This window comes from Trichosurus vulpecula, chromosome 8 (assembly GCF_011100635.1).
Source record: "Trichosurus vulpecula isolate mTriVul1 chromosome 8, mTriVul1.pri, whole genome shotgun sequence".
NCBI lineage: Eukaryota > Metazoa > Chordata > Mammalia > Diprotodontia > Phalangeridae > Trichosurus > Trichosurus vulpecula.
Window position 1 is genome coordinate 252,806,982 of NC_050580.1, and position 17,873 is coordinate 252,824,854.

Here is a 17,873-nt window from a genome sequence, read left to right on the forward strand (position 1 = left end):
CCCTCAGCTCAAATTCTGTGATCCGATCCTGTGACTGTTTAGAGGTGATGGTGGCTAATAATAGCCTTTATTTACATAGACCTTTCAGGTTTGCAAAGTTCTTTTCATAAAGGCCTCATTTATGTAAATCTGGAAATACTATTAACATCCCCATTTTATGCGTGAGGAAACAGGGGCAGAAGTGTTTGCTCCTCTAATGTTATTGCCAGCCAAATCTTCCTGATTTCCAGTATGGCGGTCTGAAGTCCCACAGTCATTGAACATTTATTAAGTGCAAGCACTGAGAATGCAAAGAAAGGCAAAGATAGTCCCTGCCCTCAAGGAGCTGCCAGTCTAATGGAGGAGACAACACTCAAACAACTATGGACAAACAAGCACTATACAGGATAAGTTGGAGATAATCAAAGAGAAAAGAAACTGGCATTTAAGGGATTTTAAGTGAAAGGCTTCCTACAGAAGGTGGGATTTTGAAAGAGTGGTAGGTTAAAGGATGCTAGTCTTTAAATACTTACAATCCACATGAAAATATCAATAACTGGTGGTGGGCAGTGGGGACTTGAAGGGAACCAGAGGAAGCAGGAGGCAGAGATGTGGAGGGAGAGTGCTCCAGGCATGGGGCACAGCCAATGCAAATGAACAGTCAGGAGATGGAATGTCTGGTTCCAGAGCCAGGAGGGAGACCAGTGTTGTGGATAGCAGAATACATTGGGGGTGGGGGTGGGACAGGAGGGGTGTGTGTGTGTGTGTGTGTGTGTGTGTGAGAGAGAGAGAGAGAGAGAGAGAGAGAGAGAGAGAGAGAGAGACAGAGAGAGAGAGAGACAGAGAGACAGAGAGAGAGAGAGAGACAGAGAGAGAGAGAGACAGAGAGACAGAGAGACAGAGAGAGACAGAGAGACAGAGAGAGAAAAGGAGACAGAAAGGAAGAGAGACAGAGAGAGAAAGGAGAAAGAGAAGAGGGAGAGACAGAGGGAAGAGGGAGAGAGAAAGAAAGAGTGGAGAGACAGAGATAGAAACAGAGAGACACAGAGACAGAGACACAGAGAGAGAACCTAGGCATCAAAAGTAATTTTGGTTCTCATCTACTGACTGTTCCTTTAAGAGCACAGTCCAGCCAACTACAAGACAGAGGGAGGCCTGTCTCCAAGTCACGGGACCAGAGAAACCTCTTTCTTAGTGAAGGGAGCCATTGTGAGCTGCTGCAGTTAAAGGCTGGTTTTCTTTTGTTGAATTGAGTGGAATAGGCATTCTGCAAGACCCCGGGGAACAAAGAGGGGACCTGTTTATGAGCCCTAGTCCTGCTGTACCAAACAAACAGTAAGTCAGAAGGGTAGCCAGCTGCCTGGTTCAGCTTCTGCACCCTAAAGAAACACCGGGGCTCTGTGGTCCCCCTCGGGTGGGGGGGGGGGGCCTGAAAAGCAGAGAGAATCATGGGAGATTGTGTCCCTCTGGGTTAGCAGACTCGGGGTGGATTTCAGTGACTCATCTTTCTTTCAAAGTCACTGCAAATTTAGGTCACATCTTGTATTACAGTTCAGTCTGAAGGAACAAGACATTTAAAACATTTCCCTGGGATTCAGGACTGTCTGAGGTTGTAGCACCTGTTGGTTCAGGATCTGGCGAAATGGACTTGGACAAGATGATCTCCATCATTCTCTGGGGGACTTGGTCTCTCCTCCTTTTCTCCCTTCCTGATACTTGCACTGGGGCCAATTCATGTCCCTCACCAGGGCAAGAAGGAAGGTCACAAGTGAAAGAAGGTGAAATTTGTATCTGACAGCTGATACTTGCCATCCTCTTGCCACATGACCACATAGTAAGCCCTTAACAAATGCTTGTTGACTGACTGAGCTGAGGAAGTTACTTACCCCATCTGTGTGCTGGCCGACGACGACATTCCAAGTGAATGGCTAAAAGCAGGGTAGTCACCTTTGCTCTGGTTGAAGTTGTAGGGGAGCCAACGTATTAAAAGAAGGATTGAAGAGGGGCCAGGAACTCTCCCTGCTGCTCCACACCCCTGTCCTGTGATAGAAGGTGCAGCCAAGAATCCGTCAGAAAGCATGTACTGAGTACTCACAAATGACAGTACTGTGATAGTTAGACTTGGCCCTAGATGGGCCTGAACTTACAGTATAAGGTGGGAGACCATTCAGGGAGATTATATAGCCCATGCTCTACATTATTATTACGTACGGTCCCCCCTCCCCCACCCCACCTCGTACTCATAAGCAGGGGCCAGGACGTAGTCAAGGCTGGACATAGAGCTGATAATTATGACGATGATGACGATACCAACACTGACAGTAACTACTACTTGTATGGTGCTTAAGGTTTGCAAAGCACTTTATCTACTTTGTCTTTTTTGAGCCTTATAACAGCCCTGTGAAGCAGGTACTGTTGGTATTATTATCCTAATTTTTCTAATGAGGAAATCGAGGCTCCCAACTATCAAGCTGCTTGCCCAAGATTACACAGCTAGGCAAGGATAAGAGAGGCGAGATTTGAAAACAGGTCTCTTTAGCTCCTCTACCCGCTACTTCATGCTGTATCTGAATGTCTCTGACTAAAGTGTCCCCTAGTGCCAAAATAAAAGTGGTTTTTGTATTACCTGGCAGTTGTTTCAGAAAATGACTCCCACCTCAGTAGTTTCTAGCCTGTCAATTCCCTTCCCTTCTCTTTCTTCCTTTTTTTTTTTTTTTGCTAATGTTAAGTGCCTGCTGTGTCCAGGAACTTTTAACGAAAATATTCATATGTTATGTAGCTTCTGAGTAAACTAAGCCTATGCCTTTTTCTTTTCTCCTAATCTGGATTCATATTTTCCAGCATATATTTCTCTATCCTCAGCATCCCAGCTTTTATATCGGAGTCACCAAGTGTTAAAGTTGATACTGCCTATGGAAAGTATCCTTGAATTATTCATAGAGTTTTTCTGCTTCATCATGTGCAAGAGAGGTTGGCACATAAACTACAGTTATCTTTGTGGCAGTCTTCTTGCTTATGCCCAACCTGAAAACTTCAAGGCAGTATGCCTGAGTATCCCATGACATGAAGTTTTGTGTTGCCTTTGGATGTGTCACTCGACAAGCATTCATTACAGTGTTCTACAAATGTCAGCCATCATCATCGTCATCATCATCATCATCATCATCATTATTATTCTGGTTATTATTGCTACCTCTCTAAGGAAAACCCATGGACCATCTCTCCATTTACTTTCAAGTCCCTTCCATCTTCTGGCTTTATTTTTTTTTGGAGGGGGGAAGGCAGGGCAATTGGGGTTAAGCGACTTGCCCAAGGTCACACAGCTAGTCAGTGTCTGAGGCGGCATTTGAACTCAGGTCCTCCTGACTCCAGGGCCCGTGCTCTACTCACTGCGCCACCTACCTGCCCCCAGTTTCATTTCTAAGAAGAAAATTAGCATTGATATGGTTCAGTCCTTCCAAGTTTGTCATTCGTTGGTCACTGGACAAGAGTCTTAACAATTAATGTTTATAGATGGGCTGATGTGTGACTTCTCTGCCACTTTTCTTCTCTTCCACTGCAGAAACGGAGGGGGACTGCATAGCACTCAGGGCCATTTTGTATTATTCCAAGTTTCATGGGTTTTCTCGGCCAATGAATTCATTACTCAGCGGTCATCCTCCTGGTGATGCGCTTCTCTCTGCTCCTTGGATTGTAGACTTAGTCTATTTCAAGCACCATATTTGAAGCCTTCCTAGCTTGGTTGAGCCTCCTAAAGCTTAGGCTCCCCTGGCATAGCTTCCACAAACACAGGGCCATCTCCATGCTAGGATAACCAAATCAGAGTAAGATTTTGTGGGGTTCTGTCTGAGTCAGCTGCCTGTGTGTCACATTATTATCACATCAGATCAAAGACCAAAACTATATTCAAAGAAAAACTAAAGCAGAGACAAGGACGTGGCGTATCATTTCTAACAGCTTCAATTTGACCTTTTCACAAAAAAGCTATTTATTCCCTACGCCGCTCCCCACCCCCCAACAGGCAGCAAGGTAGCAATAGATAGCGTCTTGAGGAGTCGGGAGGACCTGAATTCGCATCTTACCTCAAACACTTCCTTGCTGCGTGACTCCGGATAAGTCACTTAAACCGTTAGCCTCGGCTCCCCACCTGTAAAATAGGGACAATCTCACTCACCTTACAGGATTATCCTTACAGGATTAAATGAGATGATATTTGCAAAGTTCAGAGTACAGTGCTTGGCACATAGTAGGTGCTTAGTAAATGCTTATTTTCTTCAATTACCCTACCTCAGAGGTGACTGATCATGTAAAGCATTCTATAAATCTTAAAGTGTAATATGAATGTTCACTATTATTATTATTATTAAAAATAGAAAATAGATGAAGAAAAAGGTTATTGCATACATTTCCTGTAGAAGTTTAATTGACTTAATGAATAGACAAAAAAAGCTCAGAAACCACCTCAACCTGGGCCTCAGTTTCCTCATTCTTAAAATGAGAGAGTTAAGATTAGGTGATCTCCAAAATTCCTCCCATCTTTAACGTGTCACGGGTTACATTCTAACCTTCTAGACCCTATCATCCCTTCCTGGCTGACTAGATAGTTCCATGGTACTGTAATGATGACTTCTTCAACAGTTGATGTAAAGCTCAGGCTTGCATATTGCTATAGATTTTCTATCCTCTGTCATGTTGGAAAGTTACATACGTGATCAAATTATTAATTTTCATCCCTTTTGGATTCCTTCCTTGTCTGCGATGAAAGTACTGTCACCTCCTTGTCCTCCCTATTAGACAATGTCTACAAGTCCACCTGGACTGTTGGCAAGGCTTTGTTGGCTTTTATCCATGAAAACCACAAAAATTGTTATTAGTGGTAGGAAGAATAGCCTGAGGTCTCATCAGCATAGTGCATTAAGGTAGGCGATAGCCTTATTTAATCAATCAACAAGCATTTATTAAGTGATTACAATGTACCAGGCACTATATTAAGTGCTAGAAATACAAAGACGAGAGTCCCTGCTCTCAAACAGCTTACATTCCAAGGGGGAAGACATATATGTAAAGCGCTTTGCAAACCTTAAAGATCTATACTGTGATGACAATGCTGATTATGATGATGGTGATGATACAGATATATAACCAACAGGTATCACTGTCTGGAAAGCAGAAGGGGAGAGGCACACTCATTTCTCTGGCTCCCACCTTTGGAATTTTGGGGTATAAATACTTTTCCCAAAATGCCTTTCTCCTTTGACTGGATGGAGCTACTCACTCCTCTAGCCACTGGATGTGCTCCAGAAAAAAATAAAACAACAACTGGGGTCTAAGGGGGAAGAGAGAACCCTCCTCTTCATCAGACCATCATGGCTATCCAGTTTATGGTATTTTAAGGCTGAGGAACAGAAAAAAATGTCATATACTCTTTAAATTCTCTTTTCGAGTTTATCAGAAGCTATTAAATTTATTATCAAATGCTATTAATAATCAAAAACATAAAACACTATAATTGATTATTGTTCAGTTATTCAATCACGTCTGACTCTTTGTGACCCCATGGACCACAGCACATCAGGCCCTTCTATCCTCCACTATCTCTCAAAGTCTGTCCAAGTTCATGTTTGTTATATCCATGACATTATCGATCCATCTCAGCCTCTGCTCTCTCCTTTTCTTTTTGCCCTCAACATCAGGGTCTTTTCCAATGAGTCCTGTCTTCTCATTACATGGCCAAAGAATTTAAGCTTCAGCTTTAGTATTTGATCTTCCAGTGAACAGCCTGAATTAATTTCTTTAAGTATTGACTGATTTGATTTCCTTGCTGTCCAAGGAACTCTCTAGCACCATAATTCAAAAGTATAGATTTGGTGGCACTCAGCTTTCCTTATAGTCCAACTCTTACAACCACACATTGCTACTGGAAAAACCATATCTTTAACTATATGAACCTTTGTCAGCTTTTTAGCATGCCGTCCAGATTTGCCATAGCTTTCCTTCCAAGGAGGAAACGTCTTTTAATTTCATGGCTGCAGTAACCGTCTGCAGATCTTTGAGCCCAAGAATATAAAATCTGACAGTGTTTCCAATTCTTTTCCCTCTATTTGTCAGGAAGTGATGGGACTCGGTGCCAAGATCTTAGGCTGTTGGTTTTTTTTATGTTAAGCTTCAAGCCAGCTTTTACACTCTCCACTTTCATCGTCTTCAAGAGGCTTCTTAATTCTTCTTTACTGTCTGCCACCAGAGTGCTATCATCTCCATATCTGAGATTATTGATATTTCTCCCAGCAAGCTTAATTCTGACTTTTGATTCATCCAGCGTGGCATTTCACATGATGTGCTCTGCATATAAGTTATATAAATAAGGTGAAAATATACAGCCCTGTCATACTCTTTTTCCAGTCTTAAACTGTGTCTCAGCTCAAGAGCTCTGTTGTTGAACGGAGTCCCCAAAGTAGCTGTTTTAGACAAAGGGGTCAGATCTCTGTACTAAGGCTTCCCCGCTACAGTACCCTATTTATAATCAAGACTACATAGATCACTTGAAATTTATGATTGATGGTAGTTTTATTAAAATTAAAAAACCAGGAACTAGGAACAGCTTAAAGAAATAGAGAAATTGTGTTGAAAATATCAGCAAGCTGAGAGGTTGGAGGCAGGAAATTAAACATTTCCTGTCCTTCTCTAATTCAAGTTCCAATTTTTTCTAACCACACCCTCTTATTAGGCAATTGTAGGAATAGAAAATTGTGGCAAACTGAGAGAAAGAATTCAAGCTGCCTCACGAATGGAGGCTGAGTCCTCGTTCAAAAATCTGGCTGAACCAGCTACCAGTCCACAGCCTGCCTTCATGCTGCTGCTGTTTCTCCCTCTTTGAATCTGCCACCCAGTACTGTCTCTTGGCTCATCAGCCTCCCTCAGGAGTGCTAGTGCTCATTCTGACAACGGCAAATCCAAAAGGTTCCATTCTGACCCACCAAATGTCAGCTCCCATCATGAATTTCTCTTTGTCTCACAGGCTCTCTGGTTATAGGTACAAGATACGTATAACATGGATACAGGGTAACTTTGGAAGAGAATGTCAGCTGGAAAGATCTCCTACAGAAAGTAGCACTTGAAGTCTTGAAGATTTTAAGAGACTGAAGGAAGGAGCGAGAGCATCCTAGGCATGGGGCGCAGAGATGGAGTGGTACATGCGAGGAACAGTGTTGTTACTCAATTGTTTCAGTCATATCCGACTTCATGTGACCGCATTGGGGTTTTCTTGGCAGAGATACTGGAGTGTAGGCCACTATATTTGTTCTTTGGAAGGAGATTCTCTATATTGATACAGATGTATACATTGTAAACAGTTGTATCAGATTACCGTGTATAATGTGACATTCACATACCATGTCAAGATTTACAAAATATTTTGCTGACGGTGTAATTATTATCTTGATTTTGCTGTTGTTTGGTCTTTTCAGTTGTGTCTGATGTTCTGTGACTCCGTTGTTGGAGGGGTTTTCTTGGCAGACATACTTATCCGGATTTGCCGTTTCCTTCTCCAGCTCATTTTACAGATGAGACAAAGAGGGTTAAGTGATTTTCCCAGGATCACACAGCTAGTAAGTGTCTGAGGTCACATTTGAACTCAGGTCTTCCAGCCAAGCCCTAGCATTCTATCCACCTCACCACCTAGCTACCCCATGAAGAACGTATGAGAATGCTATATGTAAAAGAATCATTTCTCTGTCATGAGGATGTAATTTTGCCTGTAAGAAGCCTTGTCAGAATCCTCATGACTGTTCTTGAGCAGAGTAATGAAACCTAGGTCTTTACCTCCACAATGTCAGCATTGTGGTTAACATATTTTTGGCAGGAGTTATGTGCTACATGAACTCAGAGAGGAGATATTTCTCCCATAACACCATATGGCTGAACCACAGAGTGAGAGGAAAGAAGTAAAAAGATAGGAAAGATATCTTGGCAAGATAATGAGGAACCAAGTTGTAAAGCTCTTTAAATGCAAACAAACAAAACTAAAACCTAAGCCCTGAAAGAGTGACTTATATTTGATTCTAGAACTACTTGTGGGGTATGTGGTAGATGGATCTCATTTTTTGGATACTGTGAAATTCTATAATTTTGTAAACCCACTTTAAGATTCATGCTCTTAGATAGCCGGCATGTGCTGTATTATTCCGACTCTTCACTCCCTCACATCCCCCCACCATCCAATCTGTTGCCAACCAAGGCCTGTCAATTTTACCCTTGCTGTTGCAAGTCTTTCGAGTTGGCCCTCTTCTTTCCTCTGATACTGCCACCTACCACTCTGGTGCAGGCCCTCATCACCTAATGCTTGGACTATTGCGATAACCTACTGGTAGGTCTGCCTGTTATGGATCTTTCCCTACTCTAATCCCATCAGCCACCAAAGTGATTTCCCTAAAGCAGGTCTAACTAACCAGTCCTTATTCCCTTGATCAGTAAACTCCAGTGGTTCCCTATTTCTTCCATGATGAAATACAAATAAAATGCTCTGCTCATCATTCAAAATACTTCATAACCTAGTCCCTTCTTACTGTTCCAGTTCCAGGCTTCTTCACCTTATTTCTTCCCACATACTCTTTGATCCAGTGATGCTATCCTCTCGCTGATCCGCCAATAAAATACTCCATCTCTTGGTTGTAGGTATTTACTTTGGCTGTCCCCATGCCTGGAATATTCTCTCTCCTCAGCTAAATCTCCTGACTTTCCTGGCTTCCTTTATCTGTCGTTTTTGTTTTTTGAGGCAATTGGGATTAAGTGACTTGCCCAGGGTCACACAGTTAGTAAGTGTCTGAGACTGGATTTGAACTTAGGTCCTTCTGACACCACAGCAGATGTGCTATCCACTGTGCCACCTAGCTGCCTCTCCTGGCTTCCTTTAAGTCCCAACTAAATTCCCATCTTTTACAAGAAGCCTTCCCCAACCCCTTAATTGTAGTGCCTTCGCTCCTTTAATTATTTCTTGTTTCTGCTGTATATGAATTATTTTGTAGGGATTTGTTTACATGTTGTCTCCCCCATTAGATCGTAAACTCTTTGCTTCTTTTATCCCCAGTGTCTGGTGCATAGCAGGAGCTTTAATAACTAACTTATTAAAAATTTCATTCAGAGTTTAAATGACTTGTCCAGCATGCTTAATAAATGTTTATTGGTTGATTGATCCCTGTTTTTGGAGATGAACAAACTGAGGCTCAGCGGTTTGGGACCTCTGAGGACCCCCTAGGCTATGATTGGTGATTATCTCACTCAGAACCAGGCTACCATACCACTTCCTGGCTACCTCCAAACCATGCCACCAGGTTCGCATACCCTCCTGTGTCCTTTTCCAACTCAAACTCCACTATATAGATTGTGATTCCCCTATTAGATTGTGAGCTTCTCAGAGACTGCCATGTTTGCTTGTATGTGTATCCCCAGCATTTAGCACAGTTGTCTGGCACATAGTAGGATCTTTAATAACTTTTTGAAAATTTCACTCAGAGAGTTTAAACGACTTGTCTGGGCATTGTAGAGGTACTCAACATTAGAACCAACACTTGAACCCAGGTCTTCTGATACTACTGCCAGAACTTTTCTGTTTAATGAATTAGCAAGTGAAGGAGCTATAGTGAATATATACTATAATGGAAGGAAGGAGGTACTATTGAATGCAGCTTTACCATCACCACCCCTTCTCCTCGCAGTGCTGTGATCTTTTTTGTGTGCTCTTTGCGTTTGGGAGATCTTTTGGGAATTCAGGTAAGTTTTCTTTTCTGGCAGGGGTTGTTAGGAGGGAAGTTGTAGGGTAATTGCTGCTTACTTGACAGCAGGACAGAAAAGCAACTTAGAACTCAAGCACATAATCAGAATTGCTTGAAGTTCTTGCAAAGTGGTTATTCATGGAACAAAGGTTAATTAAGAACCTATTATGTGCTCGGCACTGTGCTAAGAGCTGGGGAAGGATACAAAGGAATACTGCCAAAGTTTGGGGAGCTGAAATGCTGGGAGGCCCCTGGGGTTGATGTCTTGTCCAAACTCAAACTCCTTCTTAAAGCTTAGTCTTTTATTTTTAATTATAGGGCTTGTGTGCCCTACTCCCAGTTGGCACTAATGCTAGTTTTGGGGGGGCTGCCCCAATCTCACTCAGGTCACAATCTTGTAGAGAGAGCCTATAAATGAACCTGGGTTATTCTACAATCTCTGAAGGCTGTGGGGGAAGTTATACCTATAATGTAAGGAACAACTTAAATTTCAGTTTTAAAATGTGCTGTCAGTCATCCAGAAAACCTCTCCACGCCTTCCCTTCCCTTAAAAATGGAGCCAAATCATCTTTCGGGCTACTCAGCTCTGGAAATATTTATTATTTGAAAGACAAATTCACCATGGAAAACACTTTGGTACCTGTCATCCAAATCCTCTGAACTAGAGAACAAATACATGAGTTTAGGTCAAAAGAAGAGTCCAAGACTCTCTGTGATTTTCCGACAATGGTAAGGAAACTTACTCTAAGTAGGAAGCATGATGAAAACTTATCCCTGCCTGGTTGACAAATATCTTTTCAGCATGTCCTTTCTGGGTCTTGTGTAGCTCTGAGCAGCTGCCAAGAAGCGCAAGAAAGATCCCCACAATGCAAGGGTGCTGTAAGCAGGTCACTCTTTACCCTCTGCTTCTCCCAAAGAAGCCACGAAAGTTCCACTTCCTCTTTGGGGGAAATGAGTGTTTGTCGCCCTTGAGCATTATCAGCCTGAGCGTTTGAAAAGATACTGGGCAATTCCTTAATGTACTTCTTAGGGACACCTATCACTTACCCACCCATAGTCTACAGCGACTATATCATACCTGTCTTTGTATCTCCAGTTTCTAGGCCTAGGCCCGTACACAGGGGGTGCATGTAAGAGCATGGAATTTAGAGCTAGAAGGGACCCTAGTTGGTACAGTGAATAAAGGATTGGACTTGGAGACGGGAGGACCATAGTTCAAATCCACCCTCAGCCACGTATTAGCCATGTGACCCTGGATAAGTCACTCAACCCTTCTCAGCTTTAGTCTCCTCATTTGTAGCCTATAAATAATAATAATAGCGCTGTTAAATAGCACTGAAAATTTGGTTGAAGGAAACAACAGAGCTAGGTGATAGAAAAATCCATGATGTTTATTATTTTCCCTTAAAGCCCAGCCAAGCTAGCTTACTTGTACGTACAAGGAGTCAGAGCGTAGGCTCCAGCTGTCTGAACAAAGGAATGAGAAAACTTATATACGTTATTTTAGCAGACCCAGCAAGCCTGTATGACCTCACGTTTATGGCCCCCATGTATGTTTAACCACGATACAAGAAGAGGATTTTCCTTAATGGAAAGAATGTTGACAAAGGTCAGTTAATATTAAGCGAGGTGGTCTCTCTTGGGATTAGGGTCTCATCCTTTAATGGCTAACAGGGGTAAGCTTTGTTGACAGAGGTAAGGGTATTTCCTGAGCAAACTTTTAGAGAGAACAAAGAAGCCCAGGTCCTGGATCTTCTTCCAGTTACTCATTAATTCAGGCCCAGGGTCTAGTTGAAATTAAAAATGATATAAAATAGTATAATAATTTCCACAGCAGCTACTCCGCACGGGTTTTGCAAGGATCAAGTGTTATAACATATGTCACCTATTGTTTCCAAACCTTAAAAGCTTTATGTAAATTCTGCCTATGTAAGAACACTGAGGCCCCAGGGAGAAGGCGAGTGATCATAGGATCATAGATAGAGCTAGAAGGTTCTCAGAAGCCAAATAATTCACTTCCCTCATTTTACAACTGAGGAAACTGAGGGCCGAGGAGGTTAACCAACCGACCCAAGGTCACTCAAATAGCAAAGCACTGGAGGCCACATTACAACCCAGATCCTCTGGACTCCAACTCCAGTGCCCAGGTCACAAGGTAGTAAGTGGAAGGCCTAGGATTCCCCCCTGCCCCCCACCAGTCTTCTCATCTAGGACTCTTTCCATTTGGTTAATATATGTTAATTGTGGGCAGCTAGGTGGCACAGTGGAATCAGGAAAACTCTTCTTGGTGAGTTCAAATCCAGCCTCAGATACTTCCTGGCTGTGTGACCTTGGGCAAGTCACTTAGCCCTGTTTGCCTCAGTTTCTTCATCTGTAAAATGAGGTAGAAAAATGAAATGGTGACCCACTCCAGTATCTTTGCCAGGAAAACCCCAAGTGGGGTCACAAAGAGTTAGGCACCATTGAATAACCACAAAATGTTTATTGAATGAATGAATGAATGAATGCCCAAAGAAAAATAATTGAAGTCCAGATCTAAGATCTCTTAAGTGACTTAAGTGGGGAATTTCTGAAATTCTCCAGAACTTTGGTCATTTATAAAACAGGTCGGAGTGACCGTTAGTCAGTCAAGAGTCCTTGCTATGTGCCATTGAGATGGGGCCGAAAGAGAAAACAGTATCCTTGCTCTTGAGAATCTCCCAGACCAGTTAGGGAAGCTCAGCATTCCCACATGGAGTAATAATCGTTTACGTTAATAGAGTGCATTAAGATGTTAATAACCCCGATAGGTAGTCCCCATTATGGTCCCCATTTTAAGGATGAGGAATTTGAGACCTGTTTGTGGTCACCTCACTAGCATCAGAGCAGCAACGAGGTGGCACAGTGGGTAAGGGCCAGGCGTGGAGTCAGGAAGACCCATCTTCCTCAATTCAAATTCGGCCTCAGCTGCTCACTAGCTGGGTGACCCTGGGCAGGTCACTTCACCCTGTTTGCCTCAATTCCTCATCTGTAAAATGAGCTGGAGAAGGAAGTGGCAAACCGCTCCAGTATTTTTGACAAGGAAACCACAAATAGGGTCATGAAGAACTGGATACAACTGAAACAACCAGACAGCAGGTTAGTATCAGAGCTGACTTTTGAAGCCAGATCTCTTGACAAGACACCACATTGTAAGAAATGGATTAAACTTTGTGACTTAGAAAATAGAGAGTTTGCATTTGTATTAGCAAGCACCCTAGCACACCCATGGTGGCCTGCTAGCACAGGTTCTTTGATCTGCTTTTCTAAAGGAAAGAAAGCTTCAAAGGGGTTAATAATTTTTTTTTAATCTGAATTTCATTTAATTCTTTTACTCTGCCAGATACTTTATATTTTTTCTTTTTTTTTTAATTTTTATTTTTAGTTTACAACACATAGTTCTACATAATTTTGAGTTCCAGATTTTCTCCCCTCCCTCCCCAAGACGGCATGGAATCTCATATAACTACCACAAATAACTTCGCATTGAATTAATTTATACACTAGTCAAGTTGTGGAGAAGAATTATGACCAATGGAATGAATCATGAGAAAGAAGAAACAGAACCAAAAAAAAAAAACAACAACCCAGAAACAAAAACAAAAGAGAAGAAAAAAAGAGGAGGAGAAAAAGGCGAGCATGAAGTGTACCTCAATCTGCATTCATACTTCATAGTTCTTTCTCTGGATGTAGATAGCATTCTCCATCGTGAGTCCTTTGGAGTTGTCTTTGTACCTTGTGTTGCTGAGAAGAGTGAAGTCTGTCAGGGTTGGTCCTCACGGAATCCATATATCTGTGGTTGTGTGCAGTGTTCTCCTGGCTCTGCTCCGCTCACTCAGCATTATGTCGTGTAGGTTTTTCCAGGTTGTTATGAAGTCCGTATCATCCCCATTTCTTATGGCACAATAGTATTCCATTACCTTCATATACCATAGCTTGTTCAGCCATTCCCTAATTGATGGGCATCAAAGGGGTTAATAATCTTATTTTAATTAAAGATATGTAAGTAAAGAAGGTAAAGGTCATTCACCAGTTCAGGGGAAAGGTCTGCACCCTGAATGTGGAGAAAACACAAGCAGAAATTAGCATAGAGATCCAATAGACAGGGCTCCAACTGTCTAAACAAAGTAATAGATACATAATCACCAGAAAGGGGGCACCAACATCTGGGTTCACAAAGCCAGGGGGGCTCCTTAACAACAGCTACCCAGAGTCTCCTCTGGCCAAATCACAAATACCTAATGAGTGAGCCTCTAAGCAAAATCTCACTTCAGAATATACATACACTTAGGGCTAATAGGCTCAGAACCAGAAGGCATCACAATACTCCTGACTCAGTGCCTAATTAGCTTAGTACCAAAAGGTGTGAAAGCCTTCCTGCAAGCAAGCCTCCCCATAAGCAAGCTTTCCCTTAGGCAAGTTCCTCTTAGGCAAGTTCCTCCTCCGATGGACTCTATGTGACTCAGGATGTATCACAGCTGTGAACTGGGCCAGAGCTCAAAGCAACAAGACATCCGTGGTTGAAATACCTGTGTAGCTTTAGACCTGGGAACATGGCCTTTGTTCCAAGGAAAAAGGGAACATATGTGGTCACATAGGCCTATTAATGGATGGGAAAGATCTCATATTCCATTAACCCTACAGACTTGAAATCAGAAAGAACAGGGTTGCAATCTTAACTCATATTCACATTGTACAATTACTTAAACTCTCAATGCCTCGGGCAACTCTCTCTGTAAGTAACAATACTGTACTCCTAAAAAAATCACTCACCAGACCCAAAGGAAAAAAGAATTTTTAAAAAGAAATGCCTATTAGTAAAAAATTTCAAGTGTGCCCTGCATAATGCAAACTTGTTTTTTGTAATAATATCATTAAGGTTTTTATAACTAAACTCCACTGTAGTAGTCAGGTGTAAAACCAGATGGGTGCTTAAACCCCAAACGGCCCCCCACCCCCTTAACTCTCCCAAACATATTGATTTACTATTGCCACGGACATTTCTGCATAAGTATAAACATTGTTCTTTTGGAAATAACTTCCACTTGTAATGTTGTTTCGCTATTCTCATAGAAACCGATGAATGGTTTCAGATGGACCATGTCTATAATAAAGTACAAATCTTACACTTTAAGTGTTGAAGGGACTCAGAGTAGAGGAGGTAATAGAGCTGGTGGGCTTTGTTAATTGTGGGTTTTTTAGTGTTTTTCTATGACAGCACTTAAGTCTCTTCACCCCTTCTATTAAATGTTCTCTTGGAAGAATGAAACACATTATATAAGCAAAATAAACAAACTCAGTAATCCAATCTACATTATGTAAGTTTTCAAAGCGTAGTGATGTAGGAATGATCATAGGAATCATCGATTCAGAACTGGAAGCAACCTTAAAGGCCATCCTGTCCACCGACTTCATTCAACCAACTCAGATCTGACTCCAAATCCATCGTATTTTCTACTGTGTCATTTAGGGCAGCTAGGTAGGGCTATAGATAGAATTTGGGGCTTGGAGTCAAGAAGACTCATCTTCCTGAGTTCAAAGCTGGCCTTAGACACTTATAGCTGTGTGACCCTGGGAAAGTCACTTAACCCTGTTTGCCTCAGTTTCCTCATCTGTAAAATGAACTGGAGAAGAAAATGGCAAACCACTTCAGAATCTTTGCCAAGAAAACCTTAAATGGAGTCATGAAGACTGAACAGCAGCTACAACATGGCATAAGGAATAGAATGCGATACCCATTGCTTTTTCTACTGTGTGACAATGCCTCCCTGTGGTAGCTGGGTAGGGCAGTGGATGGAATGCTGGAACTGGAGTCAGGAAGACCCAAGTTCAAATCTGACCTCAGATGCTTCCTAGCTATGTAACCCTGGCCAAGTCATTTTACTGCCGTCTACCTCAGTTTCCTCAACTATAAAATGGGTCGAATAATACCACCTGCTGCACAGGGTTGTTGTGAAAACCAATTGAGATGATATTGGTAAAAGGACTTAGCACAGTGCTTGATGCATAGTTGTTGAGTCGCTTTGATGGGGATTGGATCTGAACCCCGAAGCCCCTGAACCAAGTCTCTGGCATTTGCCTGAGGCACTGGGCCTATCCCAGTCTAGTCCTTTTAACTGCTTTTTCATTGTCTGCCCATCCTACCCATTCTAGACCACCACTCCTGGACTCCATCTAGACCCCTTCTCTGTTACCTCCCAGTCACCCCGAACTATTGGCCACCCTATAAAAAGGGTCATTCTCATCTACCAAATTACTCAGAGTCTTAAAATCTGGCCCATAGTACAGACTCACTGGGACCCTCGCCCCCTCCAACCAGTGTTTTAATAAACCTTGTATCTGACTGAAAGAAGGTTTGAGTAGAGTTCTTTCAAGGCAGGGCCCATGTCTTTTGCCCTTGAATTTCAGGGTTCCTACCACCCCTAGACCACAGCAGTTACAGTCATATCTAATTCTTTGCGAGCCCATTTGGGGTTTTCTTGACAAAAATACTGGAGTGGTTTGCCATTTCCTTCTTCAGATCATTTGACAGATGATGAAACTGAGGCAATAGGGTTAAGTGACTTGCCCAGGGTCACAGATCTAGTAAGTGTTTGAAACTGGATTTGAACCCAGGTCCTCCTGACTCCAGGACTGCCACTCTATCCACTACATCACCTAGCTGCCCCTTGGCATATACTAGGTACTTAATAAATATTTATTCCCTTTCTTGTAACAAGATTAAGACCTGGCTTGAATCTCATTTTAAAGACATTCCAGCCATGTTACCTTGGGCAATTCATTTAATATCTCTCATTCGCAGTTTCTTCATCTGTAAACTAGGCTTCACAATAGTCTTTACCTAATTGCATGCTATCTTGGGGAGGGGGAAGCAGAGGGAAGGGTAGAAAATTTAGAACTCAAAATCTTATAGAAGTGAATGTTGAAAACTAAAAACAAACAAATGAATAAAAATTTTTTAAAAATTTTAAAAAAAGCAACAAGAAAAGTTAAGTGAGGAAATCCTGATGGTTGTCTCAGGAGAGATTTAAGCCGGCATAATACTGGTTCCAAGGTTGGCTCTCTAGCCTCGTCACCACGGTGCCTCCCTGCCTTTCCCTTGAGCACTTTTCCAGTCTCTTCTCTTACCTTTCCTAAATGGTCTTGTTGTGGTTCGGGGTGCTGGGAATCCTGAAATACAAGAGTACAGGGCAGGTCTGCCTGGAAAGAATTTGACCACTCAAGCCTTCTCTCAGTCAGAGTAGTGAGTTTTTATTATAACACCCATTAGGCAGGCAAGATTTCTAGTAAATCTATGAACTTGATGAAGATAGGACTGATACTTTTACACAGAAAAAGACTATGGGAAGATCTGAATGGGATTTAGGAGTAGCAAGTAGCCTGGGGTAGGCCAGGTGCAGACAATGAAAGGTGGGAGGCCACAATAAAAGGACAGTTAAAAGGATTATTGAGTATCTAGGTCTACTGGGATGGACCAGATGCCTCAGGTGACCTTCCAAGGACTGGGTTGCTGAAATTTGTGGGAAAGTTCAGGGGCTTTTAGGGTTCCAGGTCTCAGAGACATGGTCTTTTCCTTTTAGGGGACCCATTGTCCCATCAGTCTTCTTCCACCTAATTTACCTATACATACCCTGTGATCCAGTTATGCTGGCTGTCTTCTGTTCCTGGCAAGACATCTCCATTCTCTGACCACTGTTGTTGAGGTCTACGGATGCTGGGAACCCCAAAATTCAAGGGCAGACAATACGAGTCCTGCCCCAAAAGAATTTGACCCAATCTTCTTTCAGTCAGAGACAGGGTTTATTAAAATATCAGTTGGGGTGGGAGAGATTTTAAGAATCCATGCTATTGGTCAGATTTTAAGAATCTGAACATTGGCCAGACTCTTAAGGAATATGAACCCTTTAATGGAGGCAAAATGGACCATTTATACAGAAGACTGTGGGAAGATCTGGATATGATCAAGGAGTGACCAATAGTTTTGGGGTGACTGGAAAGTAATAGGGAAGGGGACTGGATGGAATTAAGGGTGGGAAGTGGCAGGGGTGATTGGGAGGAAGGGCTGGGCTAGGTTAAAGGTAACAGAGAATTGGAGGTTGGGTTGTGGAG

At 42.4% G+C, this 17,873-nt stretch overlaps 1 protein-coding gene across 1 annotated transcript in view; it reads left to right on the top strand.

The window, feature by feature from the left end:
- Positions 1-1,176: 1,176 nt before the first annotated feature.
- The window catches only part of DGLUCY (D-glutamate cyclase), a 142,462-nt gene continuing 125,765 nt past the window's right edge, over positions 1,177-17,873 (top strand). The window contains exon 1 of the mRNA XM_036736801.1: positions 1,177-1,314. The gene's annotated coding sequence lies outside the window, so the exon portion shown is untranslated. The remainder of the gene's footprint in view (positions 1,315-17,873) is intronic.